This window comes from Rhagoletis zephyria, unplaced genomic scaffold (genome assembly GCF_001687245.7).
Source record: "Rhagoletis zephyria isolate East Lansing unplaced genomic scaffold, Rhagoletis_zephyria_1.1 Rzeph_scaffold_00137, whole genome shotgun sequence".
Classification (NCBI taxonomy): domain Eukaryota; kingdom Metazoa; phylum Arthropoda; class Insecta; order Diptera; family Tephritidae; genus Rhagoletis; species Rhagoletis zephyria.
The window spans coordinates 135,507-145,185 of record NW_016157221.1 but is presented as its reverse complement, the minus strand read 5'-3'; positions in this window follow the sequence as shown (position 1 = coordinate 145,185).

Here is a 9,679-nt window from a genome sequence, read left to right as displayed (position 1 = left end):
GTAGATTTCATCTACCCGCTAAAGTCGCCGATATCACATTGAAGTATTAGTGTAGATAGGGTTAGCTTAGCTGTACCGCAATATTTTATTTAGAACATCCCTAATATTTTAGTCATTATGCACTTTTTGGCAAAATTAAACAATTCTTTTGTCCATAATTGCCTGCAATGAGAAATAGAAATCTCAACCAAGATAGACGAGCCGGAAACTTCCGAAAACTGAACGGTTGTTCAGGATTTGTATTTTTAAAGTTACCTTCATCATACTTTTTTGTCGGTTCCATCCTTAACTTGAACTAATTCCTTGGACAAATGCGCATCCCATACATTGCCGAAGAGTTCGTTTGTGCTATGTCGACACATAGCGCTTTTGTTCTTAACGACGTTACTGCCTTAATGGTTTCTTGGCTGTGGATAAAAATATAACTTTTCAGGAGTTATATTCACTACGAACTCAAGTAGAGAAAAATTCATTGAATAAACCTGAAAATTCATATATATGGGGTTTACGACTCGCTCCACCCGTATCTGTTAACTCATTAATGCCAGGTTCAAAGTTATTTGAGGGTCAAATAGGAATAAAACTTCTTAAATGAAAATAAAAATTCATAAACATTCATGGATTTTTGTTGTCGATGAATCCCTTGATTTTTCAAGGTCATCTAGAGGTCATGCCAAGCTCATCTCAAGGTCAACTTCAGAAGAATTGTATTGAATTTTAAGCTTTATTCGATGAATTTTTCCCTACTTGACCTTCAAATGACCTCTGACTTGACGTGATGGAGGCTAAGAGACCTCGGGTTCGCATTTAAAGCGTCGAATAATATAAGGATATAGAGGTTTGGTTCAATATTCAGAAATTTTTATACCCGAGCGCACCTGTGCACAAGTGTATTATAACCTTGTTCACATAACGGTTGTTTGTAACAGGTAAAACGAATCGAGATAGATATAGGCAAATGTATACATAAGTGATCAGAATGATGAGAGAAATCGATTAAGCGGTGACTGTCTGTCCGTCCGTCTTTGCACACGATAACTCGAGTAAAAATTGAGATATCTTAACAAAAATTTATACGCGCACTTCTTTCGGGCATAGGACGCATGGTATTGAAAATGGACAATAACCACGCCTACCTCCCATATTACGGTAATTTTCAGAAATACGAAAATTGCGATATTTTAGTAACTACCGAAGATTATTCACTCAAAATTCATATTTACAATAACTTTTAGACGAGAAATAAGAATATTATAAATTTTTAGAAAATGGGCATAGCCACGCCCACTTATGGTTACATGTCTATATCTTGGTAAACGCTGCACCAATTTCTTCCACACTTGGCGCACTTGCCAAATGGCCGAAAATTTTTAAAATCGGACTGCTAAATTTTCGGGAGTTTTGCACAAAGATTAGGAATTATAGTTTTATGTTTTTTGTAGAAGAATCAACCATATTTTTATAAAAAATTTACGGAAAAATATAAGAAAAAGAAATGTATGCATATATTGTGAAAAATTTGCTGTGTCAATACTTTTTGCCGGCAGTTTACTTATATTCAAAAAAGAAACGGAGTTTTTTTTCGATGTATTGAATATTTCGTTGCATCGCGCGTACATTTTGAATTTGTTTTAATCGCCCTAATGAAGACGTCGTTGATAGCTACTAAAGAGAAAAGTTCTATTTGGTAATTTCCCCAGGTCCAGACAATGTTGTTCCTAAATGTAGCACCTCACCATGAAGGTCTATCTCTGTTGATTTAGCATTTGATTAGGCAAGTGGACTTGTTGGTATCTGATTCGGTAGCATTATCTCTTTAGAAGTCCCCCCAAATGATTTACCTGGCTTATCTATGAATAAAACCCTATTTATTCTACAAACCTTCGCAATGTTATTAAACCTAAGACAATTCTTAAGTCACGGAACGAAACCCTGTATCTATGCCTCTTCCTTTTGTATAAGCATTGGGCATGTCCACTCGGCCTGGATACCTAATTGAGTTGAGCTGTAATAAGGGCTTCAAAACCCGCGACCTGTATGCCATAGGCGGATTTTCTGACGATTTTGTGTAGTTAAAATATGTAGTGGGCTTCTATTAGAAGTTCTAGCGTTTACCTTAAAGCTCGGTTTTTGTAATCAAATGCTCATTACCTACTCAGGCCTATTTTCTTATTGACTATTATTTACCCCTTTCGATAGAAGTTTGTTAGATGTACTACTTATGTATGTAAATGAAGTTATAAAATCCAGATACAACAGCTATGTAAATTTCCATTGAAAATTTATTCAAATGGAAAAGTAGTGTTCTTTTCAAAAATGCTGCTGGGTTCTCGCCGATTTGCTGTTTGTTTAAATTTTAATATGGTTTCTTTCACACATGTGTTTTTATACATATGTATGTACACACATGTATAGTTTTGCACATTCTTGCTATTTTAAATCGTGCGTGAGGCCGCATGACAGCTGACAACAATTGATGTCTTGTTTAGATAATGAAATGTAAATATTTAAAGTCACCTAAGCGCGAAAACAGGTATTTAGGTTGAACAGTTTCCAAAATGTAATAAATACGATTACATTTATTTATGCGGCAGCATGCACGAACAGCCAGGTGCTGTTTGGGTTGTACATATCTACATACATATGTAAATGTTGGCAAGCAAATAAAATATTCGAAATTATTAAATTCCTGATTTTTTAGGAAAAAGTTTTAGTTGATATTTCTAGATAATCGAATAACAAATTCATATATTTTTTGCGCCAAGTCTATGTCTGTGTCTGTTTGCTGTGGCAATTAAAAAATTTATTAATTTTATTTTTTTTGGTCTGCCGTTAGTTTCTCACAGGGTCTCGAAAAAAATTTGCAAACAATTCTAAGCTTTAATAGAACGCAGCTGTTTACATTAGCATTCTGTGGGAAAAATGTTAAACACAATTATCTATTCGTACATACCTACATACATATGTAGTATATATCATTAATTATAAAACATTCTGACAGATTTTTGATTAATTGAATAAATAAACAATGGAATTTATGATCCACGTGATATGATAAGTGAGCGTGGGTAGTAGGTGTACTTCTGATTGAATTAAAATCGTGAACATATATTTACTCGTAATCTTTAAGCTATAAAAAAAGCAATGTACAACCACAAACCTGCTATTAACTTTAAGAGCAACAACTATTTTTTTTTTACAAACACAAGTATTTAATTACTTTTAGAGTAAGCAAAAAAAATCATTTTCTTCTATTCTCTTTTATGCACGAGTATAAAAACTCTTTTCAGGCACAAAACTATTTTCCTGTCATCTAAATTTATAGCGGTTCAGATAGTTTTTTAGAAAGACCATGGTTGTGCGAAAATATAAAAAAAGAAAATTTTGTATTTTAACAAAAATACATACAAAATATTTATGTATAACCAACATTTCGTATTTTTATGCTTTTAAATGGCCAAATAATCGAAGAGTAGCCATTGCACCCAGCATATTCAATTTAGGGTGGGCGTATTGGTATTATGCGTTTGCTTGACTATTCACACATAATTTATTTATGCAGGTTCAAAATTGATGAGTTGAACTTTTTTGGCGAACTTAAAAAAAATGACTGAAAAATTTTCTGCTTTTCCTTAATCTGCTACAGTTTTAAAATGAACAAACCGCAGATAGAAAGACTTAAAACTCCTTTTGACCACAGCCACAAGCTTATTTTTTAATCACTTAAAATTAATTATATTCGAATTTTCTAAGTAGCAAATTTTCTGTTGCCTACCCCAAGGCGTAGGCGCTACTAATTGCAATTTTAAGTGATTAAATACTATCCTTCCACACGTAAAATTGTGCGCCTCTTTGCATAGAATATTACAAACGCACTCACAACCAATAATAATAAACAACCACAGATCGCATGTCAGCAAATTTTAAATCAAGCAATCAAATTGTTAATGGCTGACAAATCGCGGTTTACCAGTAATTTGTCAGGCTGTCAGGATGACGACAATGGCACGGGCGGTTGTGAATGGAACTAAGTTAAACGAGCGGCAAATTGTAGGCAAAGTCAGAAGTGGAATTAAATTTTAGACAGACAATGTGGCAGGTGTGCATACGTGAATGTTTAGTAGCTAAATGTAGATAAGCAAACATATAAATACATATGTAATCAGAATTACCCACCGGCAAGTTGAGAATCATCAAACAACATATTAGCTTTCATTTTCTTTTAACAACATAAATATATATCTCATTGTATATTTGTATTGTATTATAGTTAGTTTGTTAAGTTCTTTGTTGAGTTTGTTCACTCTGCGGTGGCACAATGTCGGCATTGTTGGTTTGACTATAGGTGCGATTGTTGGTTCGTTAGTTGGTTAAATTTTTGGGTGATGCTGTCTGTAGAAAAGTGTAGTGGGAATCTTATTGAAATTCTAGCTTCTTTATCTATACATAGTATAAAGGAAAGTCGAGATTCTTTGTACATGTATTTAGCTAACTGCGGCCATTTTTGTGAGAACGTCCCCTGAACCGTTTTCCAGAGATTTTACTTCGCCTTGTAAACCATGTGGCATGGCGTGATGAGTATAGTAGGTTAATCATTCAGAGTCTATCCACATTCGACGAAGTACTGTTGCCAAAGACTTAATCGAAAACTGGCTGCTGCAATAAATGGCAGTGGGTTGAGGAAAGATTGCGGCATTAATAAAGTAAGAAATAGTAGATAAAGGCTCAGTCATAATTCTTGCAAAATGAATCCCATATCCGGCTTTTGTTTTAGCATTAAGCTACCGATAGGACTAAAAGAGTCAAATAAAACAGTAAATCTTTTTATTTTTATTCTTTTTAGTACCAAATTTGTTTCCGACACTGATAATGGCCAATGTAATTGTTTCTTATCGACTTCAAAAAAGGAGGAGGTTATCTATCTGACATGTATGTTTGTTCGCGCATAACTTCTTTGTTTGTCAACCGATTTGAATGATTCTTTGGCCTTTTGTTAAGGACAGCCACACAATGGTTATAAGACAGTAAAATGTATATACAAGCGGCTTTTGGAAGGAGTTTATCACGATTATTTCTGTTTTATCGTTTCTTTTCAAGAAATTCAATATAATTGCTGGTAACCATGTTCATATTTAGCATACAATACCTGCAAGAGAATCTTAAGCAGAAATTAGGTACTAAAATCGAAATTAGTGATGTGGGTATATACCGCCATCAAAAGACGTATTCCAACGTACGGCACGCAAGTCTGGTGGCCGGGCATAAACAAACTGTTTAATGTAAATGCAATGAGAGGCAATGAGAGGGCGGATGAATTGGTGAATGCAGAAACCTACTTGGAATAATCCGAGACTGTTGCGCTGGGGTACCTCTCGGATTCGTTCAAAAAGAAATTTTATTGGACTAGCATGGAGAGGGTGGTCGGACATAAAGACTTGCAAAATAGCTAGGGAGCTCTTGCCCGACTATAACAGGACGAAGACACTCTGAAGGGTAGCGAGGCAAGCGTTTAGCATTACCTTTTTGAATGCCCAGGTCTAGCGGCTATTAAGCATTAAGCTTATTATCAGGATCTACTATGTTTTGGCCGAGAAAACTAGATATGCATAGGTATTTAGCATTCCCACGAAAGTGCATCAAAATGGCGCAAAACGCGCTAATTATATCGTAGTAGCGCTATGAGACACTGCTAGCAACCAACCAATAATTTTCAGCTAAATTTATTTGAAAATATTTTTAAAGAGTGCAGTACAAACAGAAAATTGATGCATTTCTCTGAAATCCCACAATAATTTACTGAACGAAATCGCAAAAAATTTTTATATCTTAGAGAGTTTTTGTACAATTAAGGTTCAAAATAGCTCTTTTTTAAAGAGTGAAAAATATATTTTCTTTTAGACAAAGCACTGGGTATGAGTTTAATACAAGTCACATTATTATTTTTTCTGATTTTTCTAAATCTTTTTAATTAACAAATTTGCCAAATCATCCATCTGTCCCAACTAAAAGTCTCAAGTAAATTGCAGACTTTCACGGATTAGATATTTATTTCGCTATCCAACCAAGACATTTGGTCACTATAACCAAATCTTGGTAATTATAGCTAAACCTTTCTCTGGGTATACCACCAATTGTGTGGATTCGAGAAAGCGAAACTTTCTCAGGCGCAACTGTCAATGTCTCTGCCGACGCCGATACACCTTTCATATCACCAATAGTGATGAATATTATTTCCTTTTTGTATTGCCTTTTCTTTATTTCCGTGCACACATACATATGTATTTATTTTCATGTCCTTTTTCTTGCCGCTCATGCGATCGCTGTTGCCAACCAGCCATATATATATATATAGATGTGCACAGCTACAACGAAAAATGCCTAAACCATGAGGCATACTTTGCGGCGTCACTGTGGCGCGCCTACATGACGTTGAAAGTTTCCGGGTGTTATAGCAGGCTACAACAATAGAAAGCAAAAAAACGGCAACAACAACGTCAGCTTAACTTCACCTGAAATGGCAGCTCTTCGCTTAGCGTACTCAGAAATGCTCAAGCAAGGAGAAAAAAAAATGCAGAGTGGAAATTAAAATTGAATAAAGCAAAATGAAATAGGTAGCTAGCAACAGGGACAAGGATAAGCAGCAAATAAGTAAAATGGCGTGTGTGTGTGTGTTTTTTTTGCCAGTTTCACATTCATGTCTTAAGTGTGTATGTGTGTGCGTGCAGCTAACTACCGTCAGCACATCGTCGTGACATGTTGAAAAGTTTGAGTTGCGGCAACTTTCAACGGCAACTGACAATACACAAATTGAGAAAATTAAACAAAACAACAATACAAATAGATGTAGAAGTGTATGTTTGTACGCGCAGGTAGGTATGTATGTATTGGTGTTTGTTTGTGCTTAGCTGCCATGAGCGTCAACCGCAACTACAGGCCCATTAAAACCACAACTCATGGCAAGCGCTCCTGCTGCTGCTGATGACACTGACATCTACACCAACAAAGCAACTCACCTGCAAAAAGTTGGAGCAGGTCTGCGGCTGTTCGTATGCCTGTTGGTGGTGACCCTTGTGTCAGACGTGGTGCCACCCAAATGCCAAGTGTGGCCACCACAAATGCGCCGCGTCACCTAAGGGTTTTGCGACGATAATAATCACAATTGCCGACTGAGAAATTTGCAAAAAAAAAACTGCAAAACAGGGTGGATTACGAGCGCGCATGTGTGTTGCAAGTTGTTGGCCGCCCAAAATTCTACATACTTTTTGTATTTATAGCTCAAGTGTGAAACTCGGCGCAGGTAAATGGCAGATATAAACTTTCATATGGCCAAGTATTTATGTAGTTGTATGCATATTGTGCTCATTTTAGCGCTTATGTATATATGTATGTGTAGATAATTTGTGGCTTGTGCAATTTGCAAATTGTTTTAGTTAACCGGAAATTCATTGCCGAGGGTAATGGTGCACTAAGGGTCACTTGCAACGTAGACACAAACTAATGTGATGCATGCATACCTCTAAGCGTGAACGTGAGTCACTTAAGCGAATTGAGGTATACAGTTAGGGTGCTGTTGCGCTGTCAGTTATTTTTATTTTTTTTATACTAAAGTTCTCTTTATTATAACAGCACCTTTGCTTCGCGGTTTTGCTTGCTGCACACAGTACTATACATACAAAAATGCCCTTTAACCTTCGCGCGCCAATTAGAGAAAAAACGATTGCATAATTAGAGGGGCCAATGCCGACAAAGCCACAATGAATACTAAAAGAAACCTTTGGGTGAGATGCGCTACAACTACTTGTAAATAATTATATAAGTATGCAGAAACAATTGCCTTGAATTTTAAATCATCGATATAGCTGGGCGCCTTAAAGTATGCAACTGACACAAGTGCTTTAAATTACGCGCCACGCATTAGCATAACATGAGTAGGAATTTTCGATAGGGCTGCAAAGCGCGCACCACCGGCGGCGAAGCGGAAAACAAAGAATAGACTGCAGTGCATACACAGCGCGTGCTACTAAGAAAACAAAAGTTAGTCAGTCCTACTACAAAAGTGATATTTTACAAAACAAAAGAAAACAAAAAAACCGAACAGCAGTCGACACGCCACGTCAAAGAAACCGCAACACAATCCCCACACGGTATACATATTTATGCAATGCGTGTGTGTGTGAGCAACGTTGTAGTGCAACAAAAATGCCACAACAAAAAAGTCTAAATCAAAATGCAACACAACAGGCTTGTTCACCTAAAAGTATGCCTCATTACATTGTTGCTATATCTATTTTTGTTATTCGCTGCTTTACAAACCTAAAAGACAATGAACTTTTGTGCTTCAGTGCTTTGGTGCTACGACTTTGACGCCAGTTTGTCGGCTAGTCGGCCGTTAGACTTCGCATCCGGCTAACTTGGCTTTGTTAGCTTGGTTTTTCTGTGTGGCATTTTGCTAAATAGTGAGTCACCTCAACAGTTAGGCATTTTTCTGTTGTGTGCTTGTGTTCAATTTTTTTCACTCTCCATTTTACGACCATATTTAAACGTGTAACTGCATAGGAAAGGTATGAATTTGTGTATATGAATAGTATATAGTATATATTCACACGCTATGGTAGATATATTCAATTTGTATCGTTGAAAGCAAAATTAAACGTAGAACGGTGAAGAATATATAAGTTCAAGGAGCAACATGCTATTTTCGATGCCAAAATTTTGTAAAATGTGAAGTGTATGTAGATTTTCGTATAGAATTTTAGCGAACGTGTGGATTTTCGATCAATTCCAAAGTCTTTATGTGTTATCTATCGGCCTTTTGAAGTTTAAGATTTCGAAAAGTTTGTACTCCGCGTCATTTAATTGACGGGCAATATGGAAGAAGTTATTTGATGCTCCCCTGCTCTTCCTTTTTTTATTGTGGTATGCTCTGCAAAATAATTTCAAGAAAAACCTAATCTGAACACATATAAATTCGTCAGGTAAAACCCGGTAAGGACATCTACTTATTTGTACGGAAATTCCTTGCAAATCATGAGTTTAAATAACAAACAAATACACTGTGTGACGAAAGCCTGTTGCAATAACTTAGGGCATCTCTTTTAAGCGATTACAAAGCCAAGTGGTTTTCAAAGAAAGTTTTGTTGTCTCAAGTTATAACATAAAGGTATATCAGTGATGCAACAATAGCCACCAGGTGAGTCTGAAGGACGCTGCAGTCAAAAACAAAAAATTAGACCCAGGTATTTCGAGTATCTTTCTATATACATATCTTTAATCTTTCCGGCCCTGAATTTTCTGATTACGCCTGTTCTCCACTCTTGACTAAACTGACTTGTCTGAGAATTGAGTGAATGGACTGAAATTTTACGAAAAAGCATTTGCCTAGAATTTATTCAGACGGCCCATTGTCTCTTAAATACGAAATATCGCAATAAAACACCATAAACTTCTGTTTTGTAAAATCGTTGATTTTGTTTAATAAAACTCGGTTAGGGTCGTCCATTCCTTAATAACCCAACAAAGCTTTAGGTTAGAGATCGATTAGAAGAAGATTCCAATTATAATGTGTTTCTCTAAGGTAGAAGGTTAGAAGGCGAATAAAAAGACAACTTAGTTCTCAATATCGAGAAAGAGGTTAGGTATCCAATCGTATTTTAACTTTGAATTCTAATTGGTTTCTAAC